Below are 25,210 nucleotides of genomic sequence, written 5' to 3'. Positions count from 1 at the left end.
GCTTCGGCCTCATCCGACCACTTCACTGTTTTGGGGAGGGGGGCCCTGGTCAGATCGGTAAGGGGGGAGGCTATAGCCACAAAGTTGGGGATAAACCGGCTATAGTATCCCGCCAGCCCCAGGAAGGACTTGACCTGTGTCTTGGTGCGGGGAACGGGCCAGTCACGAACCGCCTGGACCTTCCTCTCCTGTGGCTTGACATTCCCCGTCCGATCAAATACCCCAGGTACTCCATCTCCTCGAACCCCAGCTTGCATTTCTTGGGATTCACTGTCAACCCGGCTTGCCTGAGTGCGTCCAGTACCGCCTGGAGGCGCGTCAGCTGCTCTTCCCAACCTTGGCTGTGGATGATGATGTCATCCAAATAGGCCGCTGCGTACTGTTGGTGGGGTTGGAGGACTCGGTCCATCAGGCTCTGGAACGTGGGCAGGGCCCATGGAGACCGAACGGGAGGACCCGGTATTGGTATAAGCCGTCCGGTGTCGAGAATGCAGTCTTCTCCCGGGAGGAGGCTGCCAAGGGTACCTGCCAATATCCCTTGGTCAGGTCCAGGGTGCTGATGTACCGGGACTTTCCCAACCAGTCGATGAGCTCATCCACCCTCAGCATGGGGTAGGCGTCGAACAAACTGATGTCGCTCACCCCCCGGAAGTCATTGCAGAAACACAGACTACCATCCGGTTTGGGCACCAACACGATGGGGGACTCCTCGATGACTCCCATCCTCAGCATAGCCTCCACCTCCTGCTTCACGGCCTTCCTTCGGGCCTCGGGGATCCGGTATGGCCTCTTTCGTACCGTTTCTCCTGGCCGGGTGCGGAAGTGGTGTTCAATGAGCGTTGTTCGGCCCGGCTTCTCGGCGGTGTCCAATCGATGAGCTCCCAGAGCGCTTGCTTCTGGGCCGGTTCGAGGTCCTCATTGCTCGGGACCACCACTGGTCCCGTCGACGTCACACAACACGGCCACAACACAGCCAAGACTGTCCTCACGTGACACCTCTTCACTAGGTTCACATGGTAAATCTGTTGGGGTTTCCGTCTCCCCGGCTGCCGTACGCAGTAATGTACGGGTCCCAGCTTCTCTGTCACCTTGTACGGCCCGTGCAATGTAGCCAGGAACTTACTTTCTGCGGAGGGGATTAAAACTAGCACCTTGTCACCCACATGGAACTCTCGGGGCTGGGTACCCCGATTGTAGACCTTGGCTTGGGCGAGCCGGGCCTTCTCCATATGTTCCCTTACCACTGGCCATATGGCTGTCATCCGCTCCCTCATCGTCTCTACGTGTTCCACCATGCTGCGTAAGGGGGTTGGCTGGGCTTCCCACACCTCCTTGGCGAGAACCAGTAGGCCACATGATCTCCTCCCGTAGAGGAGTTCAAAAGGGGAAAACCCAGTGGAGGCCTGGGGCACTTCTCGGATCGAGAACATTAGGTGGGGTAGTAGCTGGTCCCAGTTCTTCCCGTCACGCTCAATGACCTTCTGCAGTATTTGTTTGAGCGTCTTATTGAACCGTTCGACAAGCCCATCCGTCTGCGGGTGAAAGACGGAGGTCCGGATCTGCTTTATCTGTAGAAGAGCACACAAATCTTTCATTAGTCAGGACATGAACTCGGTACCTTGGTCGGTTAGGATCTCGTTCGGGATGCCCACCCGGCTGAAGAGGTGGAACAGCTCCTGGGCGATTCCCTTGGACCCTGCCGCCCGTACGGGAATGGCCTCGGGATATCGGGTGGCATAATCTACTATAACCAGGATGTACCAGTGTCCGCGGGCCGTTTTTACCAGAGGGCCCACTATGTCCATGACGATGCTTTCAAACGGCACTCCGATGATCTGTAGGGGAACCAGCGGGTTCCGGGTGTGTGTTTTAGGGCAGTGATTTGACACTCCGGGCAGCTGCAGCAATAGTCTTCCACGGCAATAGTCTTCCACATCCCGGGACAGTGGAATCGGGTGGCAATCCTTTGCCGGGTCTTCTCCATTCCCAGGTGCGCCCCCAACAAATGGGTGTGGGCCAGCTGAAGAACGTTTCTAAAGTACCGGCGGGGCAGCAACAGCACCTCTCGAAGTTCCCCTGTTCATGCGACACCTGATACAACAGGTTATTTTTGATTTGAAAATGGGGGAATCGCCAGTCACTCACCCCCGGAAGAAGCTGGCCATCCACCGCTATCACTTAGGCCGTTCCGGCTTTCAAGTTCGGATCCTCCCAATGGCGGTCCCAAACTGTCCCCTCAGGGGGCTCAGGGCAAGTGTCTCGGCGGGTCCCTCGAAATTGAGGGGGAGCATAGGCTCCTCCTCCAGTTGTTTACCAGGTGAGGTTGGTTCTGGCGCCCTCTCGGACTCCGGGTCCATAGACATGGGGTTGGCAACTGCTTGCTTCCGGGCAGCGCAGGCGACGGTCCATCCCCGCTCTCGTTGGTTGCCGGCTCGTACTCTTTTTCCCAGCCCATGCCTCCACAGTGCAGCGAACAATCTCATCCCACGAGGAGGGGTACCGGCAACTCAGGTGCAGCACCCACCACCTTCTGGCAGCTCCCTTGTGGCGTCACGATGGTGGCCTGCCCGGTCGAATACCTCTTGGTGTCGTTGTGGACACAGGAGAAGGACATCGCCTCACCACGGTCGGTCGGATGGGCCAGCAGGTACGCTTTTACGAGCGTTACCACACTCCCGGAATCCAACAGAGCATGGGTGTCATGACCGTCGACTTTCACCGGGACCATAGGCGCTGGTGGATCGCTGTGGGCCCAACAGGAGGTGACGTAGTTTACTGCGTGGCCCGGCTCGTCTCCGGGGCCCGCTGATGGCATCGACTCCTCTCGACCCTGGCAATTCTGTGCGATGTGTCCCCGGGCGCCACACTCAAAACACCTTCTTTGGTCTTCATCCACCTGGGGTCGTCGGCGGCGGGTCAACGCTCCACCGGCTGTCTCTCCGCGGGTCTGCAGTCCTTTAGCCCAGCTGACTGTTGGATTGGGGAGTACGTGGTGGGGTCGTCCTTCTGTCCCCTCCGACAGCTCCCGGACTCAGCCTGCGTCCCCTTCAGCAGGGCCTCTGTATTCTGGTGTATCTCCACGGCTCCCAAGAGGTCCTCCAAGGTCTGGGGCGCACGTAGGCTCGCCGCCCTCTTCATGTCGTGAGGTAGCGCCCGTAAGAAGCGATCTATGACCACTTTGTCGATAACGGGGAGGGTGGCTATGTCAGTGAGGAGCCATGCCCTGGTGATGCGCAGTAGGTCGCTCATCTGTGCTCGGGGGAAAGCTTCGGCCACGAACCTCCAGTCGTGGACCAGTTGGGCCAGGTTGTACCCGTAGCGACTGAGTACCTCCTTCTTGAGACAGTCGTAGTTAGCCGCCTGTTCGGTGTTGAGGTCATAATATGCCTTTTGGGCGTCTCCAGACAGGAACGAGGCCAGCAGACTCACCCACTTCGCCTTTGGCCATCCTTCCCGGAGTGTTGTCCGTTTGAACGTGCAGAGGTAGGTCTCGATGTCGTCATCCTCCGTTAGCTTGATTAAAAACTGATTGGGATGCGATTCGGTCTGCGTTTCTCCTCGCAGCTTCCTGACTTCCTCAAGCAGGCGGACATTCTGTAGACACTGTTCTTCCAGCGTTCGTTCCTGAATGTCCTGTTGCGCTTGTTGGGCCCGAACGAGCTGAGCTATCAACTCGTCCATGCTGATACTGCATAAACGTTAATCCTGGTCTGACCACGTTGTCAGACTTGCCCGCATTCTCCACCACTTGTGGCAGACCAGGGGGCTTTGATCAAGACGTTTACACAGATCAGACACAAGTGTGATACCTTAGTTTCAAGGGTGTTTATTTAAAACAACAAAGAAAAAGAAAATAAACTGGTCTCCAGAAGACCTCTTCCGGGTTACCGCCTTCTGGGCTCCGGGGAATGCTGTCTCCTCTGGGGTAGAACACAGAGCCCCTCGGTTCTATCAGACCGTGAGGACGTCTGTCCGGTAGCAACCTCTCACTACCTCCAACCCTCCCGTGTGGTGCCCTCCTGGCAGCTTTATGGGCCCCGTACGGCTGGTGAGCAATCAGCCCCTTGATTTCTCACCAGCCTCAATCAGCCCCAATTAGTCCTGGCCAGAGGACCCGTCGAGACCTGGCATGTCCAGCAGAGGGAGCCACCGCCGCGTGTTGTAGACTGTCTGTCACCAGGCCTCGGCGAGTCTCCCCCTGGTGGCTTGTCCGCGGTACGCCACACTAGTTAAAAGATCACTTTCATTCCCCATATAAGCTGCATGCTCCTTCCTACTAGTTCAGTTTATGCTTGGTGATGCCACGGGCGGCCCTATCCTTCCTCCCATTGTGCGTGAGATGAAGTAAGTGCTCTTTGTTATTATACTGTTTGGAGAAGTCCTAAATACTATATACACTGAACAAAAAAATATATATATAAATGCAACATGTTTCATAAGATGAAATAAAAGATCCCAGAAATGTTCCATATGCACAAAAAGCTTATTTTTCTAAAATGTTGCAGAAATGTGTTTACATCCCTGTTAGTGAGCATTTCTCCTCTGCCAAGACAATCCATCCACGTGACAGGTGTGGCATATCAAGCAGCTGATTAAACAGCACAGGTGCCCCTTGCGCTGGGGACAGTAAAAGGCCACTCTAAAATGTGCAGTTTTGTCAAACAACACAATGCCATGTCTCAAGTTGAGGGAGTGTGCAATTGGCATGCTGACTGCAGGAATGTCCACCAGAGCTGTTGCCAGAGAATTGAATGTTAATGTCTCTACCATAAGCTGCCTTCAACGTCGTTTTAGGGAATTTGGCAGTACGTCCAACTGGCCTCACAACCGCAGACCACGTGTATGGCGTTGTGTGGGCGAGCGGTTTGACGTCAACGTTGTGAACAGAGTGCCCCATGGTGGGGTTATGGTATGGGCAGGCATAAGCTACGGGCAACAAACACAATTGCATTTTATCGATGGCAATTTAAATGCACAGAAATACCGTGAGGAGATTGAGGCCCATTTCTATTTAATTTGTTTATTTATTGACTGATTTCCTCATATGAACTGTAACACAATAAAATATTTTAAATGTTTGCGTTTATATTTTTGTTCAGTATACTTGTTGCCCTATGTTATATCCCTTTGTATAGCCATGTCCTCAGTTTGCTATTGATGCTAAATGCTATGGCTCCTTTGTTTTAGTTGTGTTGGTAGTCCTCAGTTTACCTCTTTTATGTGGTGTACTTAATGCTTTCCTTTTGTATCTCCCTTCCAGACCACCACATCCTTCCTATCCAACCAAGAGGCCTTACAAGCCCAACTCCTAACCTTTCTTAGGCCTTACAAGCCCCCGCTACACATTTATCCAGAGGAAACACTGGTGGGGTAGTGTAGGTGGGGCCCAGATGAATGGTTCTGTTTTCGACTCCTCTTCCTCCTCCTGCAGTAACGTCAGGGATCCAAGGGACTGGGGGCGGACACCATGGGGTCAAACTGAGGTCACTTCCTGGAGAGACCACCCTGATATCTGTCATAATGATTTACATCCCCTAACCCTTTTCTCTTGTCTTTTCTCTGCACCGCTACATGATGCTGGGTCAAGGCTGCCCCTTTCACACTTCCATAAAGATGTAGAAAGTTTTGTTTAAAGATGGCGACCTTCACAGAAAGTGAGTGTCTACTAACACTGGGCCAATATACGGTGCTAGTGTACAAGCACACTCTCTTAAGGCAGCAGAATGGATTCTATGAGTTGCAAATCAAGTTTTGTGCACTTTGAATGTGGATAAATGTCAATGCAGAACCTGACTTGTGTAGGATGAGATGGACATGAGTGTCTGTGCATCTCTGACACGTGTGTGCCTCTTCAACACAGAAGAAGAGACACCTTTGGGGCCCAAGGAGCATAAAGGGTGATGTCCCCTCTCACATAAACCTCCACAGGAGCCATTTCATTTCTTGCCTTAGACACAGAATGCTGAAAACTATCCCAGGCCTGAACATAAGAAGCCTTGCACAATCAGCTCATAGTGCAGGAGCCTATCTCCTGTTTCTGTAGCATGAGACAGCTTGATTACAAGTACACCCCCTGGATGCTAGTCTATCGCAGAGCCTTAGCCCAAATCTATCTCCTTAATGCTGAGTGTCAAGCGAAAACTCATCAGGTCCCATTTTTACAGTAATAATAATAATATGCCATTTAGCAGACACTTTTATCCAAAGCGACTTACAGTCATGTGCGCATACATTTTTACGTATGGATGGTCTCAGGGATCGAACACACTACCCTGGCGTTACAAGCGCCATGCTCTACCAATTGAGCTACAGAGGACCACAGTCTTTGGTATGACTCGGCTAGGGATTGAACTCACAACCTTCCAATCACAGGGCGGACACTCTAACCACAGGGTAAATGAATAGGCCTGAACAAGGACCCACAAGTTACCCACATTCTTCCCTTTGTTTGGGTTGCCAGTCGACTTCCCTGAAGTCTCTAAAGAAATGAAATAAATCAACAAACCGACATCAATTCTGAGCAATCTGAAGCTTGAGCTCCACAAAGAGACAATAGTTTACAGAAGATGGCACTGCCAATTGGCAACACAAGAAACACTTCAATTTCAGCTCATTATTGTATCACTTTCATTGCTCATGCTTTTACCAACTTGACTGACATGTACATTTGAGTCATTTTACCAGACACTCTTATCCAGAGCAATTAGGGTTAAGTGCATTGCTCAAGGGTACAACAACAGATTTTTTACCTAGTGGGCTTCGGGCTTCAAACCAGCAACCTTTAGGTTACTGACCAAACGCACTTAACTGCTAGGCTACCTGCCACCCTTTGTACCTTTGAACTTCCTTTGTATTTGAATGTCAGCAATAAAAATGCATCGTCATTGTTATTACTGATACCGCTTCCTCCTGATCGGCCCATCCCAGAGGAAGTCATATCTACTGTATGACATTTACCTGTACCTTTCTGGCAGGAAGTTAATGTGGACTGCTAGAGGCTCCTCCCCTTAGGGGGAAATGCCCATATAAGGAAAATAGGGTTATGAAATACTGTAGTGTACAGGCCAGGGTCAATATTAATATTGGTGCAGGTAAGTTAGAGTTGACGTCTTTATGAAAGGTGTGTCTTCCTGTGTCGCCCTGACAGGAGTCTACATAACTCTGGGCCCAAGACACACTCACAGGAAGCCTTTTACGCAACTCTGACACAGCCTACACAAAGGAGACCTATAAACCATCAAAATGTATGGATCCAAAAAGGAGCAAATTGCAAACTGACAGGAAATGTGTTAGTGGTAATCACAGGTGAATGCAATTGGGTCTGCTAAATTTAACACTCGCAACACAACATCTCAAATCACCAAGAGAAAATGGAAAATGACAGTAGCCTAACACATTTCATGAGAAAGTTATCATTGGCAATCTGAGTTCTAAAATAGAAAACAACACCTGCCAGTGTTTTATCAAGCAATCCACAAAGCTATAGGCCTACTATACAGTGTACACATGTGTTCTTAGAGTAAACGAAACACCATTTGATCCACCGGCAACCGACAGTGTTATCAGAGCTGGTGACAGCATAGTGGGATCAATAAACGAGAGACACATATCTCTAGGAGCGTGGGGAGTCCTCCGGGATAAAAACACACACTCCACACACTATACACACTCACTGCAGGGCTGCTAGAGGCTACTTCAATGGCGCCAGGCCGCCCGGATACACAGACAGGGTAAACGTTACCTCAGTGACCCAACTGTCATTTGTATAACACACAGACGCACACTACTCTAACGTGTGTGTGTGTTTGAGAGAGGATAGGAGAGAAAACAATATGAAAGGGCAGTGGATGAGTATACTCAGTAAAGGTTGAAGTTAGCCCACCTGGCAATGCCAAGCTGGCAGAACGGGGAGGGAGGGAGAGGGGGATTGTCAGGACACCTGGACCTTGTAGTAAAGCCCCTTGTCCCTGTTTCCATAGTAACATGTGGTGTGGGGTTAAATAAATCCACAATGCATAACTTTACCCTACTGACTAAGTCCATTGATCTTAATGCACATTAACCTAACTTTGTCCTCTACCAAACAAAGCAGCCTCGTTTCAATAATGGGGGCATAGGACACCTTAGCTCATTCAAGTATTTACTTGAGTATTTAGCAGAGTTGTGGACTCAAGTTAAATGACTTGGACTTGAGTCACAAATTTGATCACTTGAGACTTGACTTGATAGAAAATAAAATAACATGAGAGACTTGACTTGGACTTGGAGACTCAAGACTTGGGACTCTAATTTGACAACTTTATCTGGCGAGGTTTTGTAACGTTTTGTCACTCATATGTGATATTTCTGAGTTGTTTTGAACGCAGCATGTGTCCTTTGATGCGGTAAAGGAGTCAATGGAACGCAGACATTCCATTGACCAGTTTGGCGCACATTCAACAAATCTGATCTAATAAAGTGGATATTCGTCAAATCCGTCATGATTGATGTATTGTAACAGGCCCACAATGTGGTTCCTTAAGTCCGATTTGGATATATTTGGCTGTTTTCGCTGCATAACATGTAGAAGTTGTCCCTTTTCAGGTTTAGAAGTGACTGCTAAATTTAGAAGTGACTGCTAAATGCGAACTCACTAATTTTGCTAGGGGCAATGAGGCGACTGGGGATCTGTCCCCACAGCCCTTTCCTCCATGCATTTCCATGGCAATTCCATTTTGGTCGAGTTTGATTTACTACTTTACCGCATCTATGTCTCTCTGTCATTCTGGTTGTGTGTGATAGGAGCGCACACACCTCAGTGCGCATAGAAATAGGCTAGCTTTGGAGTCAGTACGTTGAATTAGAGAAAAGTATTGTTCCATGTATGAATGGTGATGAAATATCATTAATAATCATTAAGTCTGATTAAGACGAATGTACCTATGTAACAATGGATGTGGAAATTGCCTTTTACATTGTAGAACCAGTTTATTGGTTGTAATTGCCAATTGGGTATTTAATTGTATGATCCTGGGAGGGGCTTCCCTCTACCTGTGTCTGTTCAGATGATATGGCGGCGGCGCTTTCACCATTGGATCACCAAGACCTGTAAATACATCTACACTCTGAGCACGTCAACCTGCCGTCTGCTGATTTCATGCCCTTATGACTGCTACAAGGTCCCTATTTTACAATTACATAATCAAAATGTGTTGTAGACAAATTAATGAAAAGGGCTGTATGGTAGCCTTAATAAATAGCCAAAGTTTTGAAGTTCAACAAGTCATTGCATGTATATATTTTTTTTTTACTTGACTTGAAAATGTCTGACTTGACTCGACTTCCTCTTAGAATGCACGACTTGGCCTTACATTTACATTTTAGTAATTTAGCAGATGCTCTTATCCAGAGCGACTTACAGTTAGTGAGTGCATATATTATATATATATATTTTTTAATACTGGCCCCCCGTGGGAAACGAACCCACAACCATGCTCTACCAACTGAGCTACATCCCTGCCGGCCATTCCCTCCCCTACCCTACCCTGGTCCAATTGTGCACCGCCCCATGGGTCTCCCAGTCACGGCCGGCTACGACAGAGCCTGGATTCGAACCAGGATCTCTAGTGGCACAGCTAGCACTGCGATGCAGTGCCTTAGACCACTGCGCCACTCGAGTCACTCGAGACTCGACCCATTCTAGTTGGGACTCGACTTGAGAATCGGATCTTGTGACTTGCCTGTGAGTCGAATAATAGGGACTTGGTCCCACCTCTGGTATTTATTTAGTCTAAGGTTGTGACTTTAGTTTATTTACATTCTTTAAGCCACATTTACGCACACTACTCACTTCTCTTCCAAGGCGGCAAATCCTCACATACGCACAACATCAGAATGATGTATGTATTATAATATTTGGATATCTTGTTGTTTGTTGACATAGCTCATTTTAAGCAAGATACAATGCTCTGCTGCAGGAACATTTTAGACTGCCTGATTGCAAAGACAATGTGAGACAGGAGGGAATGTGGTCTACTGCGCCACTAAGTGGCCATAAAGAGGAATTGCTACATGAGCCATGCCAAACCTAACCTAAACCATCATGCTAATTCCGGCTGATTGTAAAGGCCCAGTGCACTCAAAAACATGATTTTCCTGTGTTTTATATTAATTTCCACACTGAGGTTGGAATAATACAGTGAAATTGTGAAAATTATGATAATGCCCTTTTAGTGTAAGAGCTGTTTGAAAACACCGCCTGAAATTTCTGCCTGTTTTGGTGGGATGGAGTTTTGACCTGCCTGGTGACATCACCAGATGGTAAATTAGTAAATAGACCAAAAAGAAAGAGAGTTCCAAACCTCTCTGCTAATAACAGCTAGTTTTTAGTTTTCCCCTCCCCACTCCCAGATAGTCCTAGCAAAAGTCTTGATTGAGAATTGTTCTTAGCTAAGAAGCTATTTCTGTTTCTTTTTGACCATTTTAATTTAAAACAATCACAGTAAGGTACTTAATTGTTACCCAGAAATTATTTGATATTTAGATATAAACGGCTGCAATGGACCTTCAAGAAAATAAAGTGTTAATTTCATTATTACCTATGTTTCTCCTAAGTAAATTTCATGTCAGGACAATGTTTAAAGAATTACTAACTTTGAGTAAGTGGCCCTTTCGAGGACTGTATGCAGGGATTCATAGTCTGAGACTCAAGTTTCAGCAACAAAGTTCCACAGTAAAATCACTTTTCCATGAGGAGCACAGAGACAGAAACAACCCCTAGCTAGCCACGACACTCGTGTGTTGATTGGTTTTAAGCAATAATGGTAAAAGCTCAATTTTGCCCTCCGACAGACCAAGTGGAACTTCTGCCATATTAATTTTACGATCCAATATTTTCAGATCTACACAAGTGTCCGGGGCCAGGGCTAGGAATTATTTCTAGACAGCACCACAACATATTAATTACGTAATTTAATACAATGACTAACACATTGTATAGCACACTATTTTGCATATTTAGCATAATCCATACAGTTTAGCATTTGTTTTGAATGTGCTCTGTGATTGACTATGTTTGTCTCCCTGCTTGCAGGTTTACATGTAATTGAGCTCCCTTTATGGTGTGGGATCCAAGCTGCCATGCCGCTCTCCCGCAAGGGCAATTTTTAGTGTTGATATTGAGCGTCATTGTTAAAGTGATATTAAGGTAAAGAGTATTGGTTGTTGCTTGGCAACTTGGAGAACAACTAGGTAAAGCGCACAGTTTTTATTGCATTTCATGCTGTGTACGCTTAAAGCGGAAGGCTACATTCTACATTTGCCTAGAGCAGGGTTCTTCAATTCCGGTCCTGGAGGGCCGAAACACTTCTGTTTTTTATTTCTACCTGGTAGTTAATTGCACTCACCTGGTGTCCCAGGTCTGAATTAGCCCCTGATTAGAAGCAGAGGATGAAAAACAGAGGTGTTTCGGCCCTCCAGGACCGGAATTGAAGAACCCTGGCCTAGAGCCTTAATATTTAGTAGTTGTACTTATTGTGATTAACTTTGCAACTTTTGTGTGGCATCCTCACGTTTGCTGTGCTAGTTTGCTGTGTAATCTAACATGTGCTGTGCTATATCTATTTAACTTTGTACCCAGTTCAAGTCTACATTGGCTCTGACCTATCCTGGCAACTTGTGGCGTTACACTACTTCTAGGCCAGGATTTACAGCAAGGAGGTTCGGAAATCGCTTTCATGGAAAACGCTGCGCATTTATGTCAGCTCAAGTGTAAATTACCTTTAAAAGTCGAGCAATGTGCCACTCTATAACGTGCCTTAGATTTAATCCTGGCCCTAGTCTTCCAACATGAAGAAGAAGAAAAAGCATTAGAACAGTGACCGAGGACACTTGTCGTGGTCTGAGGCCAGAGCTCCATTTCAACAACAGAAGGATGTTGACGTTAGCTTGACATTAGCCTGAGCCGCTCACCGGAGGAGAGACTCAACTGTTATGACAGGAACCACAAATTAAAATGCAATATTGTATCCCACTCAGACTGGTTCAACGTGTCTGCCTTTAGGGAATGAACATCACACTTCCTGAGATCCCTGTTTTGGATTGGATCCACTATATCAACCTCAGCGGTTATAAATCATTATCCAAACACTGCCAGATAGCCTGCCGTCCATTTCCTTATTGTGCTATGTCATACAGCCACCCTCCACTCTCTCAGCTACTACTAGCCTTCTCACAATCCCACAAAATGCTGTCAGAGAAGGGATAATCAACGACGGGCTATGCGTTCTATGGTGGGACTGTGCGTTCTATGACAAATGTTGCGTAGAACGCATAGCCCCTCGTTGATTATCCCTTTTATACCATGACTATAATTTAACACATTTGCCGGTAGAAATGTGTTCAACATCCACTCAAGTAGCTACGGCTCGAAACCACCGAGGTGGTTATATACCACAAACCCCCGAGGTGCCGTATTGCTATTAAAAACTAGTTACCAATGTAATTAGAAGGGTAAAAATAAATGTCTTGTCTTACCCTGAATGCTGAATCAGCATTCAGGGCTCGAACCACCCAGTTTATAATTATTAATAACACATCCTCCCTGGGTTTGGACAAGCAATCAGTTATCATTGGCATCACCCCTGAGTATCCACAGCTGCTCACCTCACTCGGATGATTTCAAAATGCCTATGACTGCCTAGGGCTCGATATGAGCTTCCCATAGACTGCTTTCAATTAAATGAAAATTCCATTGTTTCATATCAGCTGTGTGTGTGTGTGCGGTGTCAGTGCATGTGTAAATTCAATGAGAACCATTCCTTCACCATAAGTACAGTCATGGTCAAACGTTTTGAGAATGACACAAGTATTGGTCTTCACAAAGTTCGCTGCTTCAGTGTTATGAGACATTTTTGTCAGATGTTACTATGGTATACTGAAGTATAATTACAAGCATTCCATAAGTGTCAAAGGATTTTATCGACAATTACATTAAGTTTATGCAAAGAGTCAATATTTTCAGTGTTGACCCTTCTTTTTCAAGACCTCTGCAATCCGCCCTGGCATGCTGTCAATTAACTTCTGGGCCACATCCTGACTGATGGCAGCCCATTCTTGCATAATCAATGCTTGGAGTTTGTCTGAATTTGTGGGGTTTTGTTTGTCCACCCGCCTCTTGAGGATCGACCACAAGTTCTCAATGGGATTAAGGTCTGGGGAGTTTCCTGGCCATGGACCCAAAATGTCGATGTTTTGTTCCCAGAGCCACTTAGTTATCACTTTTGCCTTATGGCAAGGTGCTCCATCATGCTGGAAAAGGCATTGGTCATCACCAAACTGTTCTTGGATGTTTGGGAGAAGTTGCTCTCTGAGGATGTGTTGATACCATTCTTTATTCATGGCTGTGTTCTTAGACCACTCCCTTGGCTGAGAAGCAACCCCACACATGAATGGTCTCAGGATGCTTTACTGTTGGCATGACACAGGACTGATGGTAGCGCTCACCTTGTCTTCTCCGGACAAGGTGTTTTCTGAATGCCCCAAACAATCGGAAAGGGGATTCATCAGAGAAAATTACTTTACCCCAGTCCTCAGCAGTCCAATCCCTGTACCTTTTGCAGAATATCAGTCTGTCCCTGACGTATTTCCTGGAGAGAAGTGGCTTCTTTGCTGCCCTTCTTGACACCAGGCCATCCTCCAAAAGTCTTCGCCTCACTGTGCGTGCAGATGCACTCACACCTGCCTGCTGCCATTCCTGAGCAAGCTCTGCACTGGTGGTGCCCCGATCCCGCAGCTGAATCAACCTTAGGAGACGATCTTCTTCACAACAATTGAACCTCTCTCCTTGAAGTTCTTGATGATCCGATAAATGGTTGATTTAGGTGCAATCTTACTAGCAGCAATATCCTTGCCTGTGAAGCCCTTTTTGTGCAAAGCAATGATGACGGCACATGTTTCCTTGCAGGTAACCATGGTTAACAGAGGAAGAACAAAGATTTCAAGCACCACCCTCCTTTTAAAGCTTCCATTCTGTTATTCTAACTTAAATCAGCATAACAGAGTGATCTCCAGCCTTGTCCTTGTCAACACTCTCACCTGTGTTAACTAGAGAATCACTGACATGATGGCAGCTGGTCCTTTTGTGGCAGGGCTGAAATGCAGTGGAAATGTTTTTTTGGGGGGGATTAAGTTCATTTTCATGGCAAAGAGGGACATTGCAATTCATCTGAATTGCCATCATCAAAACTGAGGCAGCAGACTTTGTGAAAATTAGTATTTGTGTGATTCTCAAAACTTTTGACCATGACTGTACAGTACGTGAAAGTGAGGGAGAGAGAGCACCAGGTGGAAGACAAAGCTCATCCACTGAACAGGTCTCTGCATAGGACAGATTCTACATGGCAACCACTTATGTGGTCACGGCAACGTCACATGGCACAATGCTGCATGCATCCAGAAATAACCCATTGTCATATCCCTCCCTTCTATGTCTTCTCATCCATCCTCTCTTCCTCCTATCCCCCTTTCTAATGGACATCTTCAAATTACTTTTTAAGGGTATTTTACACTGAACAAAAATATTGACGCAACATGTAAAAGTGTTGGTCCCATGTTTCATGAGCTGAAATAAAAAATCCCAGAAATTTTCCATATGCAAAAAAAAGCGTATTTTTCTCAAATTCTGTGCACAAATTTGTTTACATCCCTGTTAGTGAGCAATTCTCCTTTGCCAAGATAATCCATCCACCTGACAGGTGTGGCATATCAAGAAGCTGGGGACAATAAAAGGCCACTCTAAAATGTGCAGTTTTGTCAGACAACACAATGCCACAGATGTCTCAAGTTTTGAGGGAGCGTGCAATTGGCATGCTGACTGCAATGTCCACCAGAGCTGTTGCCAGATAATTATGTTAATTTCTCTACCATAAGCCACCTCCAAATTCGTGTTAGAGAATTTGGCATTACGTCCAACTGGCCTCACAACCGCAGACCACGTGTAACCACGCCAGCCCAAGACCTCCACATCCAGCTTCTTCACCTTCGGGATCGTCTGAGACCAGCCACCCGGACAGCTGATGAATCTGTGGGTTGCTGATGTCAACATTGTGAACAGAGTACCCCATGGTGGTGGTGGGGTTATGGTATGGGCAGACATAAGCTACGGACAATGAAAACAATTGCATTTTATCTATGGCAATTTGAATGCACAGAGATACCGTGATGAGATCCTGAGGCCCATTGTTGTGCCATTCATCCGCCGCCACCACCTCATGTTTCAGCATGATAATGCACGGCCCCATGTCGCAAGGATCTGTACAAAATTCCTGGAAGCTGAACATTTCCCAGTTCTTCCATGACCTGCATACTCACCAGACATGTCACCCATTGAGCATGTTTGGGATGCTCTGGATCGACGTGTACAGCAGCGTGTTCCAGTTCCCGCCAATATCCAGCAAATTTGCACAGCCATTGAAGAGGAGTGGAACAACATTCCACAGGCCACAATCAATAGCCTGATCAACTCTATGCGAAGGAGATGTGTTGCACTGCATGAGCCAAATGGTGGCCACACCAGATACTGACTGGTTTTCTGATCCAAGCGCATACCTTTTTTTAAAGGTATCTGTGACCAACAGATGCATATCTGTATTCCCAGTCATGTGAAATCCATTGAGGGCCTAATTTATTTATTTCAATTGACTGATTTCCTTATATGAACTGTAACTCAGTAAAATCTTAGAAATTGTTGCATGTTGCATTTCTATTTTTGTTCAGTATAGTTGGAATTCTGCGTGGGGAAATCAAATAATGTTTGGAGGTTGATCGGAAAATCATGAAATGTTTAGAGATTGACCCTCAATAAACTGGGAGAGAATGAGGATCTGTATGGTGGTTGAACCACTTGTTGGACTCAAGAATACAATGACAATTCTGCTCCACAAACAAACACTATCCACTCAACTTCATGAACGGGGGCTTTTTCACTCCAGGAGAACAACAAAGACAGTGAATGAGCATCTATACTGAACAAAAATACAAACGCAGAATGCAACAATTTCAAAGATTTTACTGAGTTACAGTTCATATATGGAAATCAGTCAATTGAAATAAATTCATTAGGCCCTAATCTATGGATTTCACATGACTGGGCAGGGGCGCAGCCATGGGTCGGCCTGGGAGGACATAGGCCCACCCACTTGGGAGCCAGGCCCACCCAATCAGAATTAGTTTTTCCCCACAAAAGGGCTTTCTTACAGACAGAAATACTCCTCAGCATTCCCTCAGACTGATGTGGAGGTCCTGGCCTGGCGTGGTTACACGTGGTCTAAGGTTGTGAGGCCAGTTGAACATACGACCAAATTCTCTAAAACGACGTTGGGCGGCTTATGGTAGAGACATTGAATTCTCTGGCAACAGCTCTGGTGGACATTCCTGCAGTCAACATGCCAATTGCAGGCTCCCCAAAACTTGAGACATCTGTGGCATTGTGTTGTGTGACAAAACTGCACATTTTAGAGTGGCCTTTTATTGTCCCCAGCACAAGGTGCACCTGTGTAATGAACATGCTGTTTAATTAGCTTCTTGATATGCCACACCTGTCAGGTGGATGGATTATCTTGGCAAATGAGAAATACTCTAACAGGGATGTACACAAATTTGTGTTCAACATTTTAGAGAAATACGCTTTTGGAACTTTTGTGCGTATGGAACATTTCTGGGATCTTTTATTTCAGCTTATGAAACATGGAACCAACACTTTACATGTTGCATTTATATTTCTGTTCAGTATAGAATAGAATACATGACCAATGTAGCGGATGGAGATAGCGAGAGAAATGGTTAGAAAGGGAGGAAGAATACATTACACTAGACAGTGTCACACAGGGCTTGTAAGGACGAAACACAACATGTTACACAACACCGGAGATGATGACTACACAAATTAGGAAGAAAAATGAAGTTGGCTTTTACCCATCTCAGACAGTTGCTACGACAACCCCCAGTTAGCGCAGCACACGTTTGGTCCTCATTGAAATCAGATTAAAATATCAGCCCAGACACACTTCCTGCATCCTGCAGAGAGGAAGATGTGTTTATCTATTATGTGTCATTTCCTGTGAAGTAATACAGTGAGGGAAAAAAGTATTTGATCCCCTGCTGATTTTGTACACTGCTCAAAAAAATAAAGGGAACACTTAAACAACACAATGTAACTCCAAATCAATCACACTTCTGTGAAATCAAACTGTCCACTTAGGAAGCAACACTGATTGACAATACATTTCACATGCTGTTGTGCAAATGGAGTAGACAACAGGTGGAAATTATAGGCAATTAGCAAGACACCCCCAATAAAGGACTGGTTTTGCAGGTGGTGACCACAGACCACTTCTTAGTTCCTATGCTTCCTGGCTGATGTTTTGGTCACTTTTGAATGCTGGCGGTGCTTTCACTTTAGTGGTAGCATGAGACGGAGTCTACAACCCACACAAGTGGCTCAGGTAGTGCAGCTCATCCAGGATGGCACATCAACGCGAGCTGTGGCAAGAAGGTTTGCTGTGTCTGTCAGCGTAGTGTCCAGAGCATGGAGGCGCTACCAGGAGACAGGCCAGTACATCAGGAGATGTGGAGGAGGCCGTAGGAGGGCAACAACCCAGCAGCAGGACTGCTACCTCCGCCTTTGTGCAAGGAGGAGCAAGAGGAGCACTGCCAGAGCCCTGCAAAATGACCTCCAGCAGGCCACAAATGTGCATGTGTCTGCTCAAACGGTCAGAAACAGACTCCATGAGGGTGGAATGAGGGCCCGACGTCCACAGGTGGGGGTTGTGCTTACAGCCCAACACTGTGCAGGACGTTTGGCATTTGCCAGAGAACACCAAGATTGGCAAATTCGCCACTGGCACCCTGTGCTCTTCACAGATGAAAGCAGGTTCACACTGAGCACATGTGACAGACGTGACAGAGTCTGGAGACGCCGTGGAGAACGTTCTGCTGCCTGCAACATCCTCCAGCATGACCGGTTTGGCGGTGGGTCAGTCATGGTGTGGGGTGGCATTTCTTTGGGGGCCGCACAGCCCTCCATGTGCTCGCCAGAGGTAGCCTGACTGCCATTAGGTACCGAGATGAGATCCTCAGACCCCTTGTGAGACCATATGCTGGTGCGGTTGGCCCTGGGTTCCTCCTAATGCAAGACAATTCTAGACCTCATGTGGCTGGAGTGTGTCAGCAGTTCCTGCAAGAGGAAGGCATTGATGCTATGGACTGGCCCGCCCGTTCCCCAGACCTGAATCCAATTGAGCACATCTGGGACATCATGTCTCGCTCCATCCACCAACGCCACGTTGCACCACAGACTGTCCAGGAGTTGGCGGACGCTTTAGTCCAGGTCTGGGAGGAGATCCCTCAGGAGACCATCCGCCACCTCATCAGGAGCATGCCCAGGCGTTGTAGGGAGGTCATACAGGCATGTGGAGGCCACACACACTACTGAGCCTCATTTTGACTTGTTTTAAGGACATTACATCAAAGTTGGATCAGCCTGTAGTGTGGTTTTCCACTTTAATTTTGAGGGTGACTCCAAATCCAGACCTCCGTGGGTTGATAAATTTGATTTCCATTGATAATTTTTGTGTGATTTTGTTGTCAGCACATTCAACTATGTAAAGAAAAAAGTATTTAATAAGATTATTTCATTCATTCAGATCTAGGATGTGTTATTTTAGTGTTCCCTTTATTTTTTTGAGCAGTGTATGTTTGCCCACTGACAAAGACATGATCAGTCTATAATTTTAATGGTAGGTTTATTTGAACAGTGAGAGACAGAATAACAACAAAAAAATCCAGAAAAACGCATGTCAAAAATGTTATAAATTGATTTGCATTTTAATAAGGGAAATACGTATTTGACCCCTCTGCAAAACATGACTTAGTACTTGGTGGCAAAACCCTTGTTGGCAATCACAGAGGTCAGACATTTCTTGTAGTTGGCCACCAGGTTTGCACACATCTCAGGAGGGATTTTGTTCCACTCCTCTTTGCAGATCTTCTCCAAGTCATTAAGGTTGAGGCTGACGTTTGGCATCTCAAACCTTCAGCTCCCTCCACAGATTTGCTATGGTATTAAGGTCTGGAGACTGGCTAGGCCACTACAGGACCTTAATGTGCTTCTTCTTGAGCCACTCCTTTGTTGCCTTGGCCGTGTGTTTTGGGTCATTGTCATGCTGGAAACCCATCCACAACCCATTTTCAATGCCCTGGCTGAGGGAAGGAGGTTCTCACCCAAGATTTGACGGTACATGGCCCCGTCCATCGTCCCTTTGATGCGGTGAAGTTGTCCTGTCCCCTTAGCAGAAAAACACCCCCAAAGCATAATGTTTCCACCTCCATGTTTGACGGTGGGGATGGTGTTCTTGGGGTCATAGGCAGCATTCCTCCTTCTCCAAACATGGCGAGTTGAGTTGATGCCAAAGAGCTTGATTTTGGTCTCATCTGACCACAACACTTTCACCCAGTTCTCCTCTGAATCATTCAAATGTTCATTGGCAAACTTCAGACAGCCCTGTATATGTGCTTTCTTGAGCAGGGGGACCTTGTGGGCGCTGCAGGATTTCAGTCCTTCACGGCGTAGTGTGTTACCAATTGTTTTCTTGGTGACTATGGTCCCAGCTACCTTGAGATCATTGACAAGATCCTCCTGTGTAGTTCTGGGCTGATTCCTCACCGTTCTCATGATCATTGCAACTCCACGAGGTGAGATCTTGCATGGAGCCCCAGGCCGAGGGAGATTGACAGTCTGTGTTTCTTACATTTGCGAATAATCGCACCAACTGTTGTCACCATCTCACCAAGCTGCTTGGCGATGGTCTTGTAGCCCATTCCAGCCTTGTGTAGGTCTACAATCTTGTCCCTGACATCCTTGGAGAGCTCTTTGGTCTTGGCCATGGTGGAGAGTTTGGAATCTGATTGATTGATTGCTTCTGTGAAGAGTGTCTTTTATACAGGTAACAAGCTGAGATTAGGAGCACTCCCTTTAAGAGTGTTCTCCTAATCTCAGCTCGTTACTTGTATAAAAGACACCTGGGAGCCAGAAATCTTTCTGATTGAGAGGGGGTCAAATACTTATTTCCCTCATTAAAATGTAAATCAATTTATAACATTTTTGACATGCGTTTTTCTGGATTTTGTTGTTGTTATTCTGTCTCTCACTGTTCAAATAAACCTACCATTAAAATTATAGACTGATCATTTATTTGTCAGTGGGCAAACGTACAAAATCAGCAGGGGATCAAATACTTTTTTCCCTCACTGTATGTAGTTCTTTATAAAATCGTTACTTTCTAAGGGGAACAACTCTCAGGGCACAAAGGTTGTCATAACACAATTTTGTCTGTTAAATATCACCCTCTTGGTACATTGATACCTTAGGCATTGATACTGTATCTGTGACCAACAGGTGCATATCTGTATTCCCAGTCATGTTAAATTCATAGATTAGGGTCTACTTAATTTATTTGAATTGACTGATTTCCTTAGGCAAATCTATCGTTTTGGGTGTGACTACTGTAAATCCGTAATGTCAACACCCGTGTTGGTTCATCTATGTTCTTCGGTGGGGTGGACAGATTTTCCCTAGCATACTACTGCACCAACCACTAAAAACATGAGACGAAATGTGACTCTGGATTTGCAAGCACTAATAAAAGCTAATAATCTATTGTTGGATTTATTTAATTGTCTTTGGGATTCATTTTTAAACTCAACTTAAACTTAAACTCAGCTGAAAAGGTGCTATTGATGTTGCACTGTTTTGTCAATGCAATTTGTGTGTGATGACAAAGGGCTTAGTTCCACATTATGTCGAAAAAAATACATTTTATTTGTATTAGTGTATTATGATATTGTCTTGGGGACACCAGTTGATGGATTTCATTATGCTGTGGAGTGAGCAGTCATATACTCTGACTAATACTAGACAAGTGAAAGAGAGATTTAATTACTAGGAAGGTTAATCGATCACCCACATAAACGTGGACTAACTGGAAGAGAGGAAGTGAGTTAGAGAGTGTGTTAACACATGTTTGGATTACTGGCAAGACAGTTAGTATTAAACTGTATCAACAAGAACTTGAGGCCTCAAGTTCAAACAAACAACCGAGCAAAGATTGCATGGCATCCATTGCAGTATGAGGAAACATAGCCTAAGCCTAAACAATGTTTAATTCTCTAAGCTCGGCCTTCCTCGTACACAAACCTGAGAACTACAGAAATGAATGCTTATGGGTACTTTATGTGTGCGTAAAATAATAATGGGTTTTGATGCAAAATGCTATATATAATTTTTTTTAGCTGGAATGGAATGTTCTTATCCTTTTTTCATCGAAAACCCGATGTTATAGTGAAACATGTCAATTCTGGTCTTCATTTTGACAGTTCGTTGAAAAAGTTATATATTTTGGTCTTTAGGTAGTAAATCTGTCTTTTTGCCCTTAGCGGTACAACTATGTCATCTCAAGGGAGGGGTTCGTTATGAAATACACTCCCTTCTAGATGTGCTGGGTGGTACCACCTCAAGGCTTACTATAAAAGCAGGTGACAGCGTGCCTTTTTGGCAATGGTCTTGGTAAGTTGAGTGTGCAAAGATTCAAAAGACAGTAAGGCTCATTTTCGCATGTGACCACATTCAACGTTTTTGCTTTCATACACATCTATGTGCTTTTACAAAGAAAAAGTAACATGCAGGCTATGAGGATTATACGTTTATATTTGTAGCTACGTCCATCATAACAAGAAATGGATGACAATGGTCGTCATGTCAACTCTTTGTATTTTCTGATTGAGGGTGCAGTCTGCTTAAACAGTTTGGCTCATAATTCAATGGTTGTGAGTTCTAATCCCACATGGGGCAGATACAATTTATTTTTAAATCCTTTATTTACAATATTTATCCCATGCCCACACACTTCTAATTCTGAAAAGTGAATGCATACATGTGATAGGGGTCGCCCTGGTAGTAGTTGTAGGTTTTTATACAGCACCCAAGACCAATCTGTGAGTTAATTTGAAAAAGAGCTACTGCGTAAATACTGCAATGCGGATTGAATTGACCCCATAATCTTCATCTTCAAGATGATGATTGCACTTTTCTTCCCACCACAATCCCGCAATAAATGTGAGTTCACATTTAAAACTTTTTTTTTTGCACCCCATGGGGGATTAAAATTTACATCACAAGTTATAATAGATGTCAGGAACTCTACGCCTTACCACTGTGAGCTAACTGTCCAGTGCTGTATGTGTTCGCAATGCACATAATTTTATTATAAGAGTGTGTCAGTGTCAATTGCCCCCCACCCACAACTTCTCACCTGAGTGCATTTTTTATTTTATTTGAAGGGGTTGGGAAAAGGCTGAAATTGGGGTTGAGAGTTACCCTTTAACATTTAATTAAACCCATCATTAATCTAGCCTCATTCAATAGTGTTTGGTTAGTTTGTCTCGTTCCAAATGGCACCCTATTCCCTATATAGTGCACTACTTTTGACCAGAGCCCAGATCTCACATTACTGTATTGATTAATTTGGTAATATATATGTTTTTTTAACATTGACGTCACAAATGTATCATTTGTACAGTTCTTTATTAAAAATATAAATATTTGTCACGTTTGACTGTAAAACCTTGCAGTGCTACTTTTTTCTCAGAGTGAGGTGGATATATCTTGTTTTGCGATAAAACATGATTGTTTGTCTCTCTGAAATAAAACCATTTAGTGATGTTTCAAACAGTCTGTCATTTAACAACCCCATGCCATGATTAGATGAGAAAAAACAAACCAATCTCTTCCATAAATTCTTTAAAGAAAAATCTAATTTACAAACATTTCTGAAACTGGATATATAGCATTTTGGAATGAAGCTCTTCACATTGTTCTACACATGTACTCCTCGAGAGAGATAATCTGTTGGACATGATATAGTGCTGCAACTAGTGTGGGCGGACTGTAATCGGACAATATTGCATGATATTCTTTGGGTGCTGAAATCCGTAGTTTTCGATCAAAAAATAATTGTATGTGATATCGGAGCTCCAGTCCGCCCACACTAGTCGCCGCTCAACTCCATCGTAACTCTTGGAGTTTAATTTTGTCGACTAATGCCATGTAATGGTTGCTCGACTAACTGGTTTACTACAGTAGGCTATTTATTGACTTTTCACAAGAGATCAGATTTTCTACTGTATGCATATGATTAACAATGTTGCGCTAACAAGTCGACCCACATGGTCTGTCGATAGACGAATTGGAAAGACTCACTGTACATTGTGCGGTTCCTATTTCACAATAAGGCTATTGCAATTCGTTCTTGGTCAGAAGTGCGATTACTGTCGACACCCAAAATCGTAGCATGGCATTCTCACGGCAATAACTGTTATGCGCATATTACGCACGCTACAAATGTGACACATTCTGTCCGAATCCACGCAAAATTGGCAACAATGTCAATATTATATGTTATCGATACAGGTGACGCAGGAGTATAAATGAAGACAGTTAACTTTCTGAACGTTTCGTAGCGCTTAATACTGTGAATGTTATAGGCCTATTGATTACCCCTTATGACTTCCACCGTACACTGACAGGACACACTTACCTGGCCAGGGTAATGTAGAGGCTCCGTGTCGCCTACTGTAACCGTCACCAACTAGGAGGAGACCTCACTCAGATCAAACGACGGTCTTTGGGAATGCCAACTGGTGCCACTTTCTCACTGTTGTCTGTCGCTTATCGTCAATATCGTTAACTTTTTATTTTCTCCACCTACTTGACCCTAGGACTACACTCTCCTCCGCGTTGCAACGAAAACAAACGAACCCAGAAGGGTGGAGAAATAGAGATTCACAGAATAGTGGGAAGGAACATAGTGGATGTTTGAGAATGTTATGTTTTGCAGTCTCTGCTCCTTTGTTTATTGGCGTGTCGTATATGATGAATGGTGGCAATTATTGCTGTCAACAAAGAGTCCGTTATGCTGCATCATGTTAGAAGTTTTATTCATACCACGAGGTTACAGCATAAATTACAGACACGCGTTGTCCGGAGAACGACTCGTCAGATTGTTATGGCCGTTCTAACGTCTCACCGTTTAACCCCTATTTATAAACACTGCTGCCCCCTCTTCTGGCCAATCACCAGTCTCCCCTTTACAACCCACCTCCTATCTGTGGTATGTGGTATTACACCTAAAACATTCCCTCTTGATACTACCATAAACAACATTCCTTCAGTTCCATTTAAAAACATTTAACACCATCGTATTGTCAATACACTACAGGCGCCTCCCAGGCGCACTCTGTCTGCGCAACAGCGTTTCTATTCGAACAGTATTTACTAAGTCTTTAGAGGCCAACATTATTAGCGTCTTTTTGTAAGCACTAATGGCTCGTTGGAATCTTATTTATAGGGCTAATGGTAACTACTTCTAAACTTCCAAAGATCCAATCAACCATAGACAAATTATAGTATACATAGCTTCACGTTAAAATGGTGTCCTTTGGGCAAATCAGATGACAATGTAGCCTACATAAACCCAACCTCACTCCAGGCGAATTTACTTTCACATACAGCTTGTGTAAGAAAAGTTAGAGGTGTTACTTTAAACGATTCAATGTTATTTAGGTAGTCTACACAAATGAGTATGGAAGCTGATCAATGTCTAAATGTGTTGACATGATAGCGCAGCTGAATTGAACACAGCTTGTTTCTAAAGCTAAGTAGGGTACATAAGAGTTAGGCATCTGGATGGTCAACTTGTTCTCACAGAAGTGCATTACCCCTCATATACCAGTAGGAGTCACTGTTCAGGCAGGAATCATTGGACTGCAGCTTTACTTTTTATTTCAATATATCTCTTTATTTAGGTTGATGGCATGACGTTGAAACAATGACGTTAATTCAAACATACCATTTTACTATCAACATTGAAACAAGGTCAAATAGCATATGTCTAATCAAATATGAAATTCAACATACATACATTTCAACCACCCAACTCACCAGACAGTTTATTAAGTACACCCATCTAGTACCGGGTCGAACCCCCCTTTGCCTCCAGAACAGCCAGAATTCTTCGGGGAATTCTACAAGGTGTCATAAAACGTTCCACAGGGATGTTGGTGTGCCTCTGCGTTGTGTTTTGATCAGCTTACATATGACCAAAGGATCAGGGTTGGTGTC

General features: G+C 45.0%; 1 protein-coding gene across 2 annotated transcripts in view; it reads right to left on the bottom strand.

Moving 5' to 3' along the window:
• LOC121535037 (guanine nucleotide-binding protein G(I)/G(S)/G(O) subunit gamma-12) overlaps positions 1–23,951 on the bottom strand; it is a 72,797-nt gene extending 48,846 nt beyond the window's left edge. Inside the window, exons 1-2 of one of the 2 annotated variants that reach the window (XM_041841719.2) lie at positions 23,628–23,951; positions 16,951–17,052 (exon numbers count right to left, since the gene is read on the bottom strand). The gene's annotated coding sequence lies outside the window, so the exon portion shown is untranslated. The remainder of the gene's footprint in view (positions 1–16,950; positions 17,053–23,627) is intronic. The other variant, XM_041841717.2, reaches the window with a different exon arrangement.
• Between the last annotated feature and the right edge of the window lie 1,259 nt (positions 23,952–25,210).

Source organism: Coregonus clupeaformis, chromosome 21, assembly GCF_020615455.1.
Source record: "Coregonus clupeaformis isolate EN_2021a chromosome 21, ASM2061545v1, whole genome shotgun sequence".
In the NCBI taxonomy this organism is placed as follows: domain Eukaryota; kingdom Metazoa; phylum Chordata; class Actinopteri; order Salmoniformes; family Salmonidae; genus Coregonus; species Coregonus clupeaformis.
Note: the sequence above shows the minus strand (reverse complement) of the source record. Positions and strands in the feature narration are given on the sequence as shown.